The sequence below is a fragment of the Sorex araneus genome, chromosome 1, assembly GCF_027595985.1.
Source record: "Sorex araneus isolate mSorAra2 chromosome 1, mSorAra2.pri, whole genome shotgun sequence".
Taxonomy (NCBI): domain Eukaryota; kingdom Metazoa; phylum Chordata; class Mammalia; order Eulipotyphla; family Soricidae; genus Sorex; species Sorex araneus.
In genome coordinates, this window is record NC_073302.1 from 37,658,381 (window position 1) to 37,676,686 (window position 18,306).

Genomic DNA, 18,306 nt, shown 5'->3' on the forward strand with positions numbered 1-18,306 from the left:
TCAAGATTTGTTTGCATGCTAACCATAAAATGTAGAATATGAAGAGAAAATAAAAGAACAAAACTCTAAAAATAAGCAGAAAATAAACAAATCCAATAGACATACCCCAAGATATATTTTAGTTTTTAAAGCACTAAAACCTAAAGGACAGAATACTACAAAAACATCAAAGGAGAAACATACTCCATGTAATAAGGCTGCACACTAATTGTCTAGACTGTCGCACAGAAACCAAACAAGACAGGAGAGATATTCAAAGTTCTGAAGGTAAAGCATTTCTTTCAGAGACCATCCTGCCAGATTATCATTTCTAGCAGAGGAATTAAAATATTTTATAGGAAAATAATTATGGTGATTCATGATCTCCAAATACCACCCTTGTAAGAAATGTCAAAGGATCTCATATAATAAAAAACAATTTCACCTAGAAAGAGTTTGGAACAAAATTACAGGGATGAAGAGGGAATATAACAGGTAAGGTGCTTGCTTTGCATGCAGCCAACCTGGGTTCATTCCCCAGCACCTCATAAGCACAATCTGTAGTGGTCCTCCAAGCATCACTGGGTACTGCCCCCAAACAAAATTAACCACAATAAACTACATACGTATGTGTATATGTGTATATGTATCATACAACAAATTATAATATCTTTTAAATGCTGTGAAGAGATAACATCAAGCGGATTTCACAAACAAAAAACCCCACTATTATAAACGGGTCAGAGATCATTTTTAATGAGTAATGAGGAGGAAAGTAATACAACTTCCAAAATGCTATTATATATGATATAGCTGTTATACCGTACATATGGTATTAGAAAATGCTAGTATAAAATTTGGCGGGGATCCGACACCTGTCAGTACTCCTGACTCTGTGATTCAAGGATCACTCTTGGCAGGAAACGGGGGACAATATGGAACGCTGGGGACAAAACCAGAGCTGTCTGTGTACAAGGCAAGTGCCCTACCCAGTATGCTCTCGCTCCTCCCCCCTAAAATATTATTGTGTATTACACAGATAGTATATATTATGGATTATGCAAATTTATTGCAAAGTGTGACATATTCAGCAAACTGAGACTTTTAAGCATGAAATGTAACAGTGAACACTTATTCCTGTAGTGCAATAAACAGTACGCCTTCTGAAAGAGAAAAGCCCAAGGCCTTCCTCCCCAGTATTCGTGACCTTAGGAAATCTGGCCTTTCCAAATATAATTAAAGACTATGAGATGACATTATTACATCTAGAGGTTTGCTCTTTTTCTTGGTTTTCAAAATATACTCATTTTTTAAAAAAATTTTTATTAGTGAATTGGGACTGGAGTGATAGCATAGCAGATAGGGCACTGGACTTGCACACAGCCAACCCGGGGTTCAATACCTCCATCCCTCTCGAGAGCCCAGCAAGCTACCAAGAGTATCCTGCCCACATAGCAGAGCCTGGCAAGCTCCCTATGGCATATTCGATATGTCAAAAACATAACAACAAGTCTCACAATGGAAACGTTACTGGTGCCCGCTCAAACAAATTAGTGAATCACCGTGAGGTACAGTTACAAACTTATGAACTTTCGTGTTTGCATTTTAGTCATACAGTGATTGTTTACCCATCCCTCCACCAGATGTTTGCTCTTAAGTCAATGGCTGACTTATTAGAAAACAGAAGCAGAGACTGAAGTGATGCACTTACAAGCACCCAAGGATTTTCTGCAGCCATCCTAAGTGAGCAAAGGGCAAGAAGAGACAAGAGAGGCTCCTGTAAGCCTCTAAGCAACCACCTCTGACATCTCCTTTCAGGTCTCTTGACCCTACGATTGTCAGACAGTATATTGCCTAGATATACTTATTCATAATTAGTTCATTTCTCCTTTTTCTGTTTTGTTACTGTGCCATACCCAGTTGTGCTCAGGGTTTAATTCTGGCTTACGGATCACTCCTGGAAGGCTTGGGAGACCATTTGTGGTACAGGGGATTGAACCCAGGTCAGCCAGGTGCAAAGTAAGCATCTTACCTGCTGTACTATGGCTCCAGACCCCATTTCTCTATTCTTCAAATAAAAGTTTAGCACACATAATAGGAACATATAATGGCTATCATAAACTATAATAAAATCAGCACTTAATATAATGCATATAAGATGCACAAGATGGTTTCTTCTTTGAACTCTGAAATGGAAAAAACATGATAAACTCCTCCTCCCCACATACAAACCTATTACTTTTTAAAGGATCTCCAATATGAAACTGCTGATAATCTAACACTAGTTTTATATGCTAACAAGTTATTACAATAGCAATTTAATAAAGTATAATTTCTGAGTTCAATATTGCTCGACAATCTTTTCCATATTTGCGTGGGGAAATTCGGAGGCACACCCGGCTGTGCCCAGGGCTTACTCCTGGCTCTGTTCTCAGGGGACCATATGCGGTGCTAGGGGACCATATGCAGCTGACCTGATGAAACTCAGGTCAGCTGCATTCAAAGCAAGCGCCTTACCTGCTGTACTATCTCTCTGACACCCCTTTTCCGTATTTTGAAACAAATCCTTTAGCTTCAGTTTATTTCCCTAAGGCAGAACTATGAAGCTTGGGCTCAAGAGATCTACATTCTAAAATATTCTGAGTGTAAGAAATCCCACAAAATAACCTAGCTATTTATCAGTATAGAATCTATTGCTTGCAAACATAAATTGCTACTTTAGCACACTAGATTCATACACCACTACACTGAATTGATAAATCTAAAAATCAGCTTAGTCTGTGTCATCTAATGATTGAGAGTTTTTGGATCACTGATAAAGTAAGTTGTTTCCTGTATTATGCAGTCCTCAGTGACAGTTTTTCAGATTTCCATTAATAGGGCCCATCAAGTGAACAAATATTTTAAAAAAGAAAAAAAAAGCCACAGTTAGAATCAAGAAGTGCTTGAGTCTTATTGGTTGGATTTAGCAGGGTCCTCTACCTGCCCTCCTCCTTTTGTTCTGCAATTCTTCTTAGTCTCTGGTATTGATGGAAGAAAGTAACAAAATCCTAAAGAAGATAATTTAATGTAGCTTTTTACTTAAATCACCCTGGTTTAAAAATGGTACAGATTTGGGAAAGCCAATCTAATGTTTTACACTCAAATTTCTGTTCTTTTCCCTGAATCACAAAATGAATGTTCTCAATTTCAAAATGTATATATTATATACATGGCATGTTTTTTTTTTTTTTTCTTTTCAGCTTTTGGGCCACACCTGGTATTGGTCAGGGCTTACTCCTGGCTCTACACTGAAGAATTACTCCAGGCGGTGCACCAGGGGCCATATGGGATGCCAGGAATTGAAGCTAGGTCAGTCACATGAAAGACAGCAAGCTCTCTCTCTACCCACTGTAATATCTCTTCAGCTCCACATGAGATGCTATTTACTAAATGTTTTAAATGTCTTATTTTTACTACATGGACATTTTTTTTTTTTTTTGCTTTTTTTGGGTCACACCCAGCAATGCTCAGGGGTTACTCCTGACTCTGCACTCAGGAATTACTCCTGACAGTGCTTGGGGGACCATATGGGATGCGGGGATCGAACCCGGGTCGGCCGCGTGCAAGGCAAACGCCCTACCTGCTGTGCTATCGCTCCGGCCCCTACATGGACATTTTTTAAAAGTTTATGCTATTACATAAGATTTTTTGTGAGAAATGTTTTCAAACAATATGAGGATGCTTTTATCTTTCATAAATATCTGTATTTTAATGCAAAATCATTCATCTTTCCTAAATATTTACAGCAGTTTAGGCTTCTACAAGTTAAAATAATGCTTATTATAGATTGCATTAAAGGTTGCCAGCCTCAAATTCTCCAAGCTTGCACAGAGTCAGGAATGATGACATCCCCCCATCTTTCTGTGCTTCCACTAGCCTGACAGTCATCCCACAAACTGCCTCTGATGCCATATAAGTTCATCAATGGCCATGATCCAGAGACTCACAAATAAATCTCTCAGAAGAGAGCAACACAAGAGTAACACACTGCAGAGATGCCTCCGGACCCCAAAGTCACCATCCAGTTGAAAAACAAATTAAATTAACCTCAGCTGTATAATAAAATTTTAGAATTCCTGGAGTGCGTGGCTGCATTTGTGGCAGCGCAATATCTCACGCTATATACACCACTGATGTACCAAGAGTAGCACACCACATTTGATGGGATGTAAAGTGGAAGACAACCAATCATCTCAGGGAGGGGGGAATATGGTTATAGGTTGAGCACACAAGGCTCAACCGATAACAACATCTTAGTAATTTCTTATACAAGGGCTTAATGGCTCCTGAGTGAAATACAACAGTCATCACACACTTTGCTCCAAGGAAACTGGAAACTTTTTTGAATCATTTTTAGCAAATTACTCATAACAAGCAATACAAAATAAATTAGTTAGTTCCTGCTTTGGGGGCAGGGTTTGGAGGGCAGGATAGAAACATTCGAAATATGGTGGTGGGAAGGTATAATGGTGGTGGAACTGGTGTTGGATGTAAAATGTAAAAAATTCATTGTGAAAAGCTTTATAAAAATAGATTTAAAAAAAAAAACGGTTGCCAGTCTCTTAAACTGAATCATGTAAATTGAAACCTCAAAATCAAGCCAGGGAGATTGCTCCAAGGGCTGAAGCTGAAATGGGTTCAATCCCCAGAACCAAAGTCCCTTAAGTACCCCTTCAGAAGAAACCACTGAGCACCAAAGCTGAGAGTAATCCTTGAGTATCACTGGGTGTGTCCTCCCTACATTCCTCCTCCCAAAACAACCTAAAAAAAAATAAATAACAGCACAATTTCAAAATTGCCTGACTATCCATGCAGCTACCTTTATTTTTTCATTTTTAGAAACTACAAATCCTGAAATGATATGTAAAAGCTTGTAAGTAAAAATATCACTGTTAAAAGTAACCAGGGAGACAGTGCAGGGGTTAGGCACTTGCTTTGCACACAGCTGACCCCCAGGTCATCCTCAGCACTGTATGTGGTACCCGGGCCCCACCAGGAAAGATCCCTGAGCAGAGCGCTAGGAGCAAACCCTGAAAACTGCAGTGTATGGTTCAAAACTAGTAATAATAATAGTACAAAGAAAAGGTATATAGATAAAATATACCTCTGTGGCTAAGATAAATTAAAATACTATTTTTAGGTTTTATGAAAGCTGATGAAAATGTATTACAAGGCCAGCCTCAAGGCTCTGACCCTGCCAAGTTCCAATTTTCTTAGTTTACAAACCAAAGAATGATGAACAATGATAAATTCTTCCTGCAGTCTCACATAACATAAAAAAATAAATAAAACACCCATTTAAAATATACAATTTGGGGACAAGAGGGATAATATAGGGGTTAAGTCACTTGCCTTGCATTCCTCTTATTTTGATAATTGACTTATTTTGATAAAAATATCAAACATTTACTTAAAAATAAAAGCTACAAAGTGTTCTTAAACATACACAATGCAGCTATAGCTCCTAAATACTAACTAAAACAAGAATTCTCAATACATTAATTTAATAACTTTTATGTCAGTAGTATTGTTTTTCTTTTGTGACAAGACAGTAGAAATGCTAGTCAAATAATAAAAAAATTAACTTCTACAAATAATGAATGACACGTTGACAAAATTCTGTATCAAAATAATTATAGCATTTTAAAAGAGTATTTTGAGATTATGCAATTATACCCAAAATTGTCACAAGTACTAATTTACTATTATACTAAAATACTAAAAATCACTGAATTATACTTTTGTTTTACTAGCATTCAAGTATTTAACATTCTCTAAAAACTCAGTTTCACTTATTCAGTTAGGAAGATTTACAATGAACAAAGACTTCCTTTCTTTAAAGAAATATTTACATTTAAATCTAGTTCTAATATGCCCCTAAAAGGAAGTTCCATTAAAGAAACAAATATTCTATAATTTATTTTTGCTAAAATTTTAGCTGCATATTTAAAGCAATTAAATTTAGTTTATTTTATTTGTATAATATCAAATACCTTGGGCCTAATATTTATTCAAATTCAGCAAATATTTATTGAATGTTCTCCTACATGCCTACCACTATGCTAAACACCAGGAGTAAAAAACAATCATTTTGTTTTTCTCTTGGTTTGTACTCTCCTTGTCCTAATGTTCTATATATACAATTACTTGACGAGAGACGCCAGCAGGAGTGAGTACTACCTGCCCTCATTTACTACACATTTGACTTAAATTTATACTCATGGAAACTAAACCCAGAATTCAAATAAATATTAACTCTGAAAAGGTAATTCACAAGAATCTGTTTTCTGTAGGGCACTCATCACTGAGGGATAAAATTTTTCTCGTATGCATCATGAAGAAAGATCCTTTTCCACGTTGTTGGCAAAACTGTCAATCATCTTGATGAGCAGCAAATAAATGAATGCCCAATGATGGGATTCTGTATTATCCTTAAAAAAGAAATCCATCAGCTAAACATCAACAGGTAAATGTTTATACTCGACAGCCATCAATTTCAACTATCCATGCAAAGAGACAGGTGAGCTGGACTGGTAAACCTCGAAATTAGAGAAGTATTAATCGTCTGCTTCTAGCCAATATAAACAGATGTTATTTTTAAACAGGCAAAATCATCTCTTCCACTGAAATTTATTTGCAGCAGATAATGTTCTGTTACATTTTTAATCAAGCAGATGAAGTTACATTTAAATTGAAAATCTGCTTCACTCAACTAATCAGGCAAGTAAAATTCAGAGATGATTGAATGGCATCACACTGCGCACTATTACAGCAGGTAAATTGGGAAATTTACCTGTCACACCACATAGCGCATTGTTCAGTCACTGCATCTGCAACTTAGAAGCAAAGCGCTAAGACAAAAAGGGAAAGGCATGTTAAACAGATTTATAAATCCATCATATTTTATGAAAACATTATTAAGGCTGCCAGCATAAAAATAAATAAATATTTTTAAAAGAAAAAAAAATCACCTCTGGAGAATCAATGAAGATTTACATGGGTATGCTTATCTACTTCATGTAAATACCATGCCTGGTTATTTTAAAGATCAAGATACATCCAGGCTAAGAAAAAGAAGCAAATATTACAGTGCAGCAAAAGGTCAAGAAACAATGACCACATAATAGCAAGAATACGATGGTCAGAAACAAGGAAAATTAAGTAATACACACAACACTAAAATGTATAACATCACTATGTCCTCACTAATGAACACAAATGAACATTATTTATTTCATTTGTGTTCACTTATTTATAAAAAGTCAGATTTTAGTTACTTGTAGTTACTATACCACAGAAATATTAACCAATCCTAATATAACTTCATATTTTACTTTAAGATATTTTTTAAAAAACAGATATTTCAGTATTTTCTACTGAAATTCAAATTTTATCTTCATGACAGCATTTGTAAACTCAAAATACTTTTCACTACAACTGCTAAATAACACCAGTGCTTATGATACTGGTTATTAGTCCAATGTCCAGTACCAATATCAAATTTTTTTTTTACATTTGTCATTTTGTTTCACTCTCATGACCTGGAGAATATTTGTATATGTCCTCATCTTTTTCTGCCTACTTTCCTCTTCCCTTCCTTTTTCCCCCTTTTAAAAAAATCCTTGTAGAGGAGATAAATGCATAACACAAAACAACATATAGCACTGGAAAGTAGTTGTTGTAAAGACGAAATGTCATTGTTCTACTCCTAAAAAATATGCTGTGAACCTATTCTGATTTCACCTTCAGTGATGAGCAATTTGAACTAAGATATACAGGTCTTGCCAGGGATTAGTAGCAAAGCTAACTAGAAATCACACCATCATCAACATGATGTTTGGTGGTTGCAAGGGTTGGGCCATTTCTGGCAATGTCTAGGGCTTACTCCTACCTCTATCTAGCTCAGGGATCATTTGGGGTGGAACTCGGGGGTTCATAAGTGGTGCCAGGAGCGAACCTTTCTTGGCTGCATGCAAAGAAAGTGCCTTACCCGTTTTATTACCTCTCTGGCCCCCATCAACATGGTATCTAAACCAACAATCATTTTCAGTACATTTCTGGCTAGGGTTAGAAGGTATTAAAATTTACAGATTATTGGTAGGTAATTTTCAGAATATTCGTAGGTAATTTTACAGTTTTTCTATGCTCCATACCAAATTTCCCCTATTACTAATATATTAATATGGTATACAATTAAATTAATGGGTCTGTATTTATTAACTAAAACTTTGTTTTGTTTTTGGGTCACACCCGGCTATGCACAGGGGTCACTCCTGGCTCATGCACTCAGGAATCACCCCTGGCAGTGCTCAGGGGACCATATGGGATGCTGAGAATCGAACCCGGGTCGGCTGCGTGCAAGGCAAATGCCCTACCCGCTGTGCTATTGCTCCAACGCCCTAAAACACATATTTTATTCCTAATTCTTTACTTTTGATTTTGTTCTTTTCTGTTGTTCTAGGATCCTGCATGTGCTGCTGAGTTAGATAGCCAGGGCTGTCCACATACACCCAGCTCTGCTGCCTGGGGCCTTAGCACAGACATCTCCGGCACACTGCCTGAGTGAGTGGGATAGCCACCATATTCATCTGCAGACAGATGAATTATTATTTCAATCATATTAATTTTACTTGATTCAATATACTTTATTTTTAATAAAACAGAAATAATAACTACAAAAGTACTAAACAAAACTAAGAAATTATTCCTAAAATGTATTTAGCATTAAATACTGGTATCTTAGAGAAAAACTGGTGAGATAATATGGTATGCAATACAGAAAATTCTATTTACACATAATAAAAATTGGACAAAATAGTTATGTAGGAAATGGGAATGCTGCTATAAAATGCAGAAAAGAACTAGAAAAGGGGCTAGGAAGCAGCAGAAGGGATAGTTGGAAAATCATGGGAAATGAAATCTAAGGTTACTGAGAAAAATGGACAACAGCTGAAAGATACAGTTCCAAGCAAGATGTTTGATGTATATATACATTTACATTTATACATATATACATTAAAATGTATGTGTTTATATGCATTTATATGTTTAGAGAAAGAAGATAAGAATGGGGGGGGAAAGTGGATATTAATATATTTCCTTGGTAGAATGTAAATGGTAATCACTCTGGAAGTCTTTAAAGTTCCTTTAAAAACAAAATAATTTAACTACCATGAGACCCAACAACTGTAGTCCTGGACATTTACCATAGAAAAATGAAGGCCTATATTCATGTCCATAACGGCTTTATTCATAATAACCAAAAACTGGAAACAATCCAGCTGTCCTTCAACGGGTGAATGGATTAATAAACTGTGTGTAACCATATTATAGGATAAAAAGGAACAAACACACGACTTGGATGATTCTCCAGAGAATGAAAAAAAGTCAATGATGAAAGGTCACATTCATCATGATTCAATTATAGAACATTCTTAAAATTATAAAATTATTGAAATAGAGCATATATTCATAGTTTCTAGAGGTCAGGAGTGGTGAAAGGAAAGAGGAACTATAAACTGGCAAGAGGAGGGGTCAGAGTGACAGCATATATAAGATCTCTGGCATCCTATATGGTTCCCCACGCACAGTCAGGAGTAATTCCTAACTGAAGTCAGGTGTAAGCCCTGAACATCACTGGGTGTGGCCAAAAAACAAACAAACAAACAGAAAAATGTTTTTAAATAAAAATCTAATTAAAAATAAATAAATTAAAGTCTGAGAGCAACTGGAAAGTCCTACCAAAAGTAATTCAAACTTTCCATCCTCCTAGCACTACCCACTCCAGAAGATAACTCCTTCCACATCCTCTGCATGAAGAAACTAGAGTACACAGAAGAAAGTATCTGTTCTGCTAGGGAATTACAATCACGCAATACAGAAGGGGTTTCAATAAATATTTTCTGAGTTCTGAAAATACAGTATTAAAACATTTTCATCAATGTGCAAAACATTTTCAATCAGTGTGTGTTACTGCTACAATTTTCCTAAGTTGCTAGGGAAATGATGGCAGAGCTGACATATTTGTCTATTTACTTATGGTTTGGGGCCCCTCCCAGTAGTGCTCAGGGGCTATTCCTGACTCTGTGCTCAAGAGTGGCCTCTGGTGGTGCTTGGAGGATCAAAGGCAGTGATGGGAATAGAAACAGGGTTGGCAGCATGCAAAACAAATTCTTCACCTCCTATAATATCTCTGACATATTTAACTATATTTACCGTAGCACTGCAGCACTGTTGTCCCGCTGTTCATCGATTTGTTTGAGCGGGCACCAATAACGTCTCCACTGTGAGACTTGTTGTTATTTTTTTGGCATACCCGTAGCTTGTCAGGCTCTGCCATGCGGGCGGGATACTCTCGGTAGCTTGCTGGGCTCTCCGAGAGAGACAGAGGAATTGAACCTGGGTGGGCCGCGTGCAAGGTAAACGCCCTACCCACTGTGCTATGGTTCTAGTCCAGCATGTATTTTTATATTTTTTAATATTTACCATAAGAGCAGATAAAGAAGAAAGATCAAGACTAGAAGTTTAGTTAAGCTCGTAATAACTATATGATATTCAAATAAAATAACCACAAAGGAATGACTGCAGTCATGACTGATAACTCAGATTTTGAATTTATACACTTAAAGATGATGGGGGGAAGGAGTCAGAGAGAGAGCTCAGGGGTTAGGGCACATGCTTCGCATGCAGCTGACCCTAGTTTGATCCCCAGCATCACATGTTCCCCCAGAATATTGCCAGGTGCTGCCCTGAAGGCCTTTGGTCACCAATGAGATGGCCCAGGAAGTCCCAACCAAGACACCAAAGGACAAGTGGCACAACATCCTCAGGTCACTGCACTGAACAACTGGCCACGTATTAGTCGGAGGAAACCACGGGTACTCTGAGCATTGCCTGAAAGGTCCCTCCACAGGCCCAAAATGAAAAGATGATACTAGAACAAGAGGGAATACGAATAAGGAATAAGAGGAAGAAAGACAAACTTGTGAAAACAACAAATAAAAACAATCCTTTGTTTTCTATGTATCTCTCCTTATCTTCGTTAGTTCCTAACCTGAGGATTTCAGATACAAAAAGTACTTTAGAGGATTATCACTAAACAACTGGACAAATGTTTTTATTTGAAGAATTTTGTAACCAACCAAGTCAACATCACCTGCACACAGTATAAATGACAATGGCATGATGGAAAAGATTTTAAAAAGGCACTAAACTAATTTATTTCACCTAAAAAAAAAAATTCCATGAATCAAATATAAATAATACTGAAGAAAAAGATAACCTCTTAAGCCATTATAGTATAGCCTTGTCAGTAACTAGTTTACAGAATCCAGACTTCTCTGGTTGAAGCACTCACTGATGAGTTTCAGCAGGGAAAAAGGGGGCCACCAAAGAGAGGTCTCTCAAGAGGATGCCTAATTGACACTTGTATTAACAACACAATTTTGTCTATTACTCAAATTAACACCACTTAAAAGCAGTATTTACAAATATGCCACAACTCAAGAGCAATACAAATGAAAAAAAATTCAACCATACAATTCTCTCCATCCCACACCTTTCCTCCATTTCTAGCAAGGACTACATATGAAATAATTTAGTATACATGGAAAATAAGGACTGAGAGCAATACTATCATAGCTACTGTATTATCATTGAGTAGCATTAGATAATTTCAAAGGTTTTTTTTAATCCCAAGAGATTATTTCATAATATAAAAATTTCTTAATAATACCCTACTCCATGATAAAGTAAGATCTATAAGACACTGATTAATATTTATGTTTTTAAACTGCCGGGGTGTCTCTAAACCTTTCAAACGTGGAGGGGAAGTTATTTGCTCTTATTTTTTGCATGTAAAAAAAACATGGTAGGCACTTCTTTGCTTTAAATTTTTGTGAGAGGGGTTTTAATTTTTGAGAAAGGTGTAAGCAAAGCTAAGCAAAGACCTATTTATAAGACAATTGGTGAGAAAGACAGGCCTGAATCTTTGTAAAAGTTAATTGACGAAATTAAACTTTTCACTCCTGAAAAAAAGAGCCCCTAATCAAACATAACTGGCAATGCTATAGATACACTTAATGTAATTTAAATGGAACAATTTGGTTAAAATTTTTAATTCATAGCCTTTTTTATTTGTCTAATATGCACATTAAATTAATTCTTAATTTACCAATTGCTGAACATTACAAATTTACATACTAGGCTGACATAGAACCATCAAGGGAATATACAACCAATAAGCTCATTAAAGTTGGCAAGAAAGGTAAAATTAACAGGGCACCAAGATGGCAGAACAAGACAAAGTGACAGGATCAGGGGGCTACAGTGACTTCTGCTACACACTCCAATGCCTCAAAATTTTTCAAAAAAAGAACACAGCAATAATTAAAATCAGTGCACACGAAATCTAGAAATTAGAAGTTTTCTGTGCAGTTTATCTGATAGCCAAAGAAATGCTATTATATTCATGCAAAACATACTTTTCAAACAATAACATATTATAGAAGTCACTCAACCATTATAAAGAAAACAGTAAATTTACTTTAAAGAATTTCTGCAAGACTATTAAATTACACAACCAGTAATGTTGGCGTGCCAAGGGAATTATAGTCAAGATCAAGCATCTATATTGAAATTCCCACTGGAGCTACATCTAGGTCAGAGGAATTGGCAGACATCTGGTTGGCAAAACAGGTAAGAGATTCACAAGTCTTCCAAGCATCTCTGAGGATAACAAGTCAACCATAGCAGGTAGGTTCTTTAGTAAACCATGTAGTCTCACTCATAACATAATATAATTTTAGAGGGCTTTTAGAAAGAGATTATGCCAGTCAACAAAATACTGTTGAAGAAAAATTACAGGAGAAAAAAATTGCATTCTGATCAACATATTACATTTTTAAGACCAGTATAGATGGCATCCTAACTAGAAGCCATCAAGTTAGTTCCCCAGACAGAGGAATTTACAACTATGCTTTCTCATTCTTTTTACTATTAAGATCCAGATTATTACGATAAAATAGGAACTAGTAAGATCTTACAACAATTCAAATAAATTGCATAGGATTAGGGCCAGTGAGATAGCATAGCGGGCAAGAGGCTTGCTTTACACATGGGTGACACAGTTTTGCCAGGAATTATCCCTGAGCACAGAAGGAGGAGTTAGTTCCAAGCATTGACAATTGTAGTCCCAAAATAAAACAAAAAATTTCCCACATCTTTTTTTTTTTTTTTTTTGCTTTTTGGGTCACACCCGGCAATGCACAGGGGTTACTCCTGGCTCTGCACTCAGGAATTACCCCTGTTGGTGCTCAGGGGACCATATGGGATGCTGGGAATTGAACCCGGGTCGGCCGCTTGCAAGGCAAACGCCCTACCCGCTGTACTATTGCTCCAGCCCCAACCCCCCCCCCCCCACATCTTTCTATAGGGTAAACATTACTCAGATACTACACCAAATCCAGCAAAGACATTACAGGAAAATTAGAATTATCCTTCATTTACCACCTATGCCAAAATTCTAAACGTATTTTAGCAGACTGATTAAAATAATTCAATATTTTCAGTCATATATTAAAAAGGTAATCATGACCAAGAACATAGGTTGCTTTAAAAAAAAATCAGTGTTATAAATTTAAAAAAAACAATCATCTCAATAAACCATATAGAAAAAGAAGTAGACTTACAATCCTAATTAAAAGAAATTGCTTAGGCAAATAAACAACTAGAGGAAACTCCCTCAATACAGTAAGGTATCTCTACCTAAAAACCTAGAGCTAATACTGCACAGAGTCATATGACTAAACTTTCCTTTTAAAGTCAGGAACAGAATTAAAGATCTCCACTCCCAAGTCTATCTGACACTACATGGTAGGTTTTATTCAGGACCACAGGGCAATTAAAGTAAATCATTCATATTGGAAAAAATGTTAAGCTATTTTTTTTTAACTATTAACTATTTTAAGTTGCATATTACAGGTCCAACACCAGAGAAAACACAGCAGAATCTAACAGTCATCTTTTTTTCGGGAGGGGGGTCATACCTGGCAATGCACAGGGTTACTCCTGGCTCATGCACTCAGAAATTACTCCTGGCCGGTGCTTGGAGGACCATATGAGATACTGGGAATCAAACCTGGGTCGGCAGCGTGCAAGGCAAATGCCCTACCCACTGTGCTATCGCTCCAGCCCCTCTAACAGTCATCTTCATGACACTTCACTTGTAGGGTTTTTTCAGAGCCAGTTACTGAAGACATTGCCACAACTTCCCAAAATATCTTGCAATGCTTACCCAAGGATATTAATGTGAGAGCAGAGATCCACGAACACTTGCTATAGCTATAGGCTGAGAAATCTAGTCTGCCCCTCAGTGTCTTGAATGGCACATGAAGAAGCACTAGACCTCAAGAGATATAAATTCGAGCAGGGTTCACCAACTAAAGAAGTTGTGTAGCCAACTGGATTTCATCTCAAAATATTTTGTAAATTACAGCTGCTACACAGAGAAGAGGTCCAAACTAAACAGACCAACTGATGTCATTTCCATCCTCTGGGACTATGATTTTTCCCCCCATCTATAAAAAAGACATCAATGCCATTAAAACAGCAATTTCCAAACAATTGGTAGCCAGTCTAACAAACTCTAAGGGGACTTGTTAAAATACAGATATTTAGGATTCATCAACAGACCTAATTCAGCATGTCTGGGTGGCACCAAGGGGCATGTCATGAAATACTTCCATAAAACAAGATTTGGGAACTCTGGCCTACATAATCCTTTAGGTCCTTTCTGTTCTAACACTAACCATTTCCAAAAGTTGTAATGAGGTCCTTCAGGTGGATTGTCTTGAAGACCACAGAGTCAAAATCAGATATTACTAGGAAGAAATTTAAATTTCTTAAGATTAATTTCAAATGTAATCCATGTTATAGACTGTAGTCTCAGTATTCTTTATCATTACCCTTTTTCATACTTGCAAGAGATCCTAATGACTTATTTTGCCCTGGTTATCTTTCTGCTTATTTTATTTGTTTGGGGGAAGGTCTGGGCCCACACCTAGCAGTGTTCAGTGGCTACTCCTGGCTCTGTGCTTAGAGGTCACTCTTGACCATGTCTGAGGAAAGACGTGGTGCCAGGGACTGAATCAGGGCAGCCACATGTAAGGCAAGCACCTTAACCTCTACACTATCTCTCTGAAACCTCTGTTAATTTTATTTTACTGTTTTTGTTAGTTTCGTTTTGGGGCCACAGCTGGCAATGCTCAGGGATTACTTGTAGCAGTGCTTAGGGAAGGGAGGGGAGGGGCTGTAGGGAAGGGGAGAGGGTCTCACTGCATGCACAGCAAGCACCTTACCCGCTGTACTATTGCTCCAGTTCCTCTGTTTATTTTATTGTTTGGCTTGGGGGGGCCACACCCAGCAGTGTTCAAGGTTTACTCCTGGCTCTGCACTCATGGATCACTTCTCCTGGAACCCAGGGAACCATATGTGATCAACGGGGTTCAAACTTGAGTCAGGCACATGCAAGGCAAGTACCTTACCCACTGTACTATCTCTCCAGGTCCTCCTCTGCTTATTTTAAAACAATTCTGTTCACCTTTCCTTGGGAGTATTTGATCTCCCAGGTGGAGATCAGAGATTATACAGAGTTAAAGATGCTGTCCTACGTTTCTATAACTTCAAAATGGAATAATAGTGATTGCAGGAACTGAAAGGTCGATTTTTGCAAGACCTTCAAGAAATTGGAAGTGAAAAATTAAACTATTTTTGCAAAATCTCATAAATTCAAAGATATGGTACCAAAGTCAACAAATTTAAAATTTATTTTATTGAATTAAAACAAAATTAAAATTAATACCACTCTGAGTACAAAGTGACAAGTTTCAGGGCCAGAGTGACAGACAGTACAGCAAGTACAGCATTTGCCTTGCACACAGCTATTCTGGATTTGATCCCTAGCAATCTATATTGTCCCCCAAGAACCTCCATGAGTAATTCCTGAGCAAAAGCCATGAGTAACACCTCTGAGCATTGCTTGGTGTGCCCCCTCCCACCCTCCAAAAAAACAAAGCCAACAAAAATAACAAATTTCATTTGGTATTAACATTCTATTAAAGCTACTATTTCTCTACCGAAGTGGTTTCTTAAATTAACTGATATAATAGATTAATACAACCTACAAAATGCTTATTACAGTCATGTTAGGTAACCTCATGACTTTAACAATTGCCTAAATATTCTAAGAATAAATTACAATAATTTCAGTCAATAGTATCAAGTCATTGTAGCTGAATCCTGAAGTTGGTCTTTATCCTAAAATTTTATTAAAATTCAACACCTCTGGACATAACTGCAACTGAAAACCTTTCAAAAAAGGATTACATGAATCAGACAGAAATAGAAAAATACACCTGTTAAAGTATGAATAAATGTGAACAGCATACAAATCAACATTATCTCTAAACTTTATTTCTGATTGTGCCCCCAAATAGAAAACCAATGATTTAATACCTTTTGTATGTTTTATGCCACTAGGCAAAGTAACCTAATTCTCTTAATTCCTGGAATTGGCTGCTGTTCCAAAAAGACTAGGAGGACTGCACTGAAAGTGGTTGTGGTATACTATAATACAATAAGCATGCTGCAGGAAGAAAAACAAGCTAAATTTTATTCAGCAAACTAATATATTTTGTTGCCATTTGCACACCAAGTAGTAAACAACTGTTGTATCTTATTCTCTGATCTTTCACACATGCTGCGCAAGTCACTCTTCTAATGAGTCTAAGGAGAGAATTATAAAAAAAAAAATACCAAAGTAATATTATTGTTTGTGTATCTTTGTAAGATATTTACTCTATAAAAAAAAAAATTGTGCCTGGAGAGTTAAAACACAAATGTCTAGGGGTATCAGAATCCCAGAAAAGTTTGGTTTTAGGTACAGCCTCATGTTGAGAAAGAATTTTGTAAACCACAACAATTGGGACCAGTAAAACAAATGCCATTTTAAAAAGATTTTGTGTGGTGGTTGTTAAGGAGAAAATGTGGAAGAAGTATAAGGAGTGTCTAGAGGGAACATAAAGGACAGTGTGTTTGACAGGTTTGAAAGTTTTATATGACATTTCCCCCCATTATCTTTACTAGGAATTTTATATTGATGAATAAAATCAAAGCATATTTTTTTCCTTTCCTTTTATATTGCTTCTGGAGCACACCCTGAAATACTCTAACACACTATTCCCAGCTCAGCACTTCAGGGTACACTCCCAGAGGTGCTTTAAGGACTCTATGTGGTGTCAGTAACTGAATCTGGGTCAGCTGTGTGCAAGGCAAGTGCCTTACCTGAAATCCTATCTTTCCAGTCCCTAAAATTATTTTTAAGAGGCCTCAGCTAAGATGAGTTACCAAAAGTTGCTACCAAGTTAATTATAGGCAAGCCAAATATGTAAGACTAACATGGTGGGGAGGCTCTCTATTCATATTTTGCGTGTACAAAAGAAATGACATATTTTAATTAATTAATTAATTAATTGATTTTGCTTTTTTGGGTCACACCCGGCAATGCTCAGGGGTTACTCCTGGCTCTGCATTCAGGAATTACTCCTGGTGGTGCTCGGAAGACCATATGAGATGCTGGGAATCGAACCTGGGTCGGCTGTGTGTAAGGCAAATGCCCTATCCTCTATGCTATCACTCCAGCCCCACATTTTTATTTTTTAATGAGACATTATTGAAAACATAAAATTCCTTAGCAAGCCAAGAATAAAGAGCATTTCATTTCCATTTCATATACTTCTCCCTATATATTTTTTCATTTAGAGAATCCAGTCAATATTTATTTAAAATGTGCCATATGCAAGGTACTTCATTATATGCTTATGCTTTAGGATTGGTGAGGAGAGAGAAAATTCATGCTCTCACTCTTTCTTAAAGAACTAACACATTTGTCAGTAAGGATTCAAGTCAATTCTTTTTACAGCCAAAATATATGGAACAACAATGACCATTAAAAAAATAAATAAATTTTAAAATAAGGTAGGAGCCAGAGATTTATTCCAGGGGTTAAGGTACTTGCCCTGCATGCTGCTGACCAGTTTGATCCCAGCACTGCATACAACTTCCTGAGCACATAGCCAGGAGTAACCAGTAAGTACAGAACCAGGAGTAGTACAGAACCCTGACTACTACCAGGTGTAGCCCCTCCCTAAAAAAAAAAGGAAGGAGGAAAAAAGGAAGAAGGAGGAGGAGGAATAGGAGGTGGAGGGAGGAGGAAGAGGAGAGGAAGAG

At 36.9% G+C, this 18,306-nt stretch overlaps 1 protein-coding gene across 2 annotated transcripts in view; it reads right to left on the bottom strand.

The window, feature by feature from the left end:
• The window catches only part of ZCCHC7 (zinc finger CCHC-type containing 7), a 217,459-nt gene that overhangs the window by 162,098 nt on the left and 37,055 nt on the right, over positions 1-18,306 (bottom strand). The gene's annotated exons all lie outside the window — the stretch shown is intronic.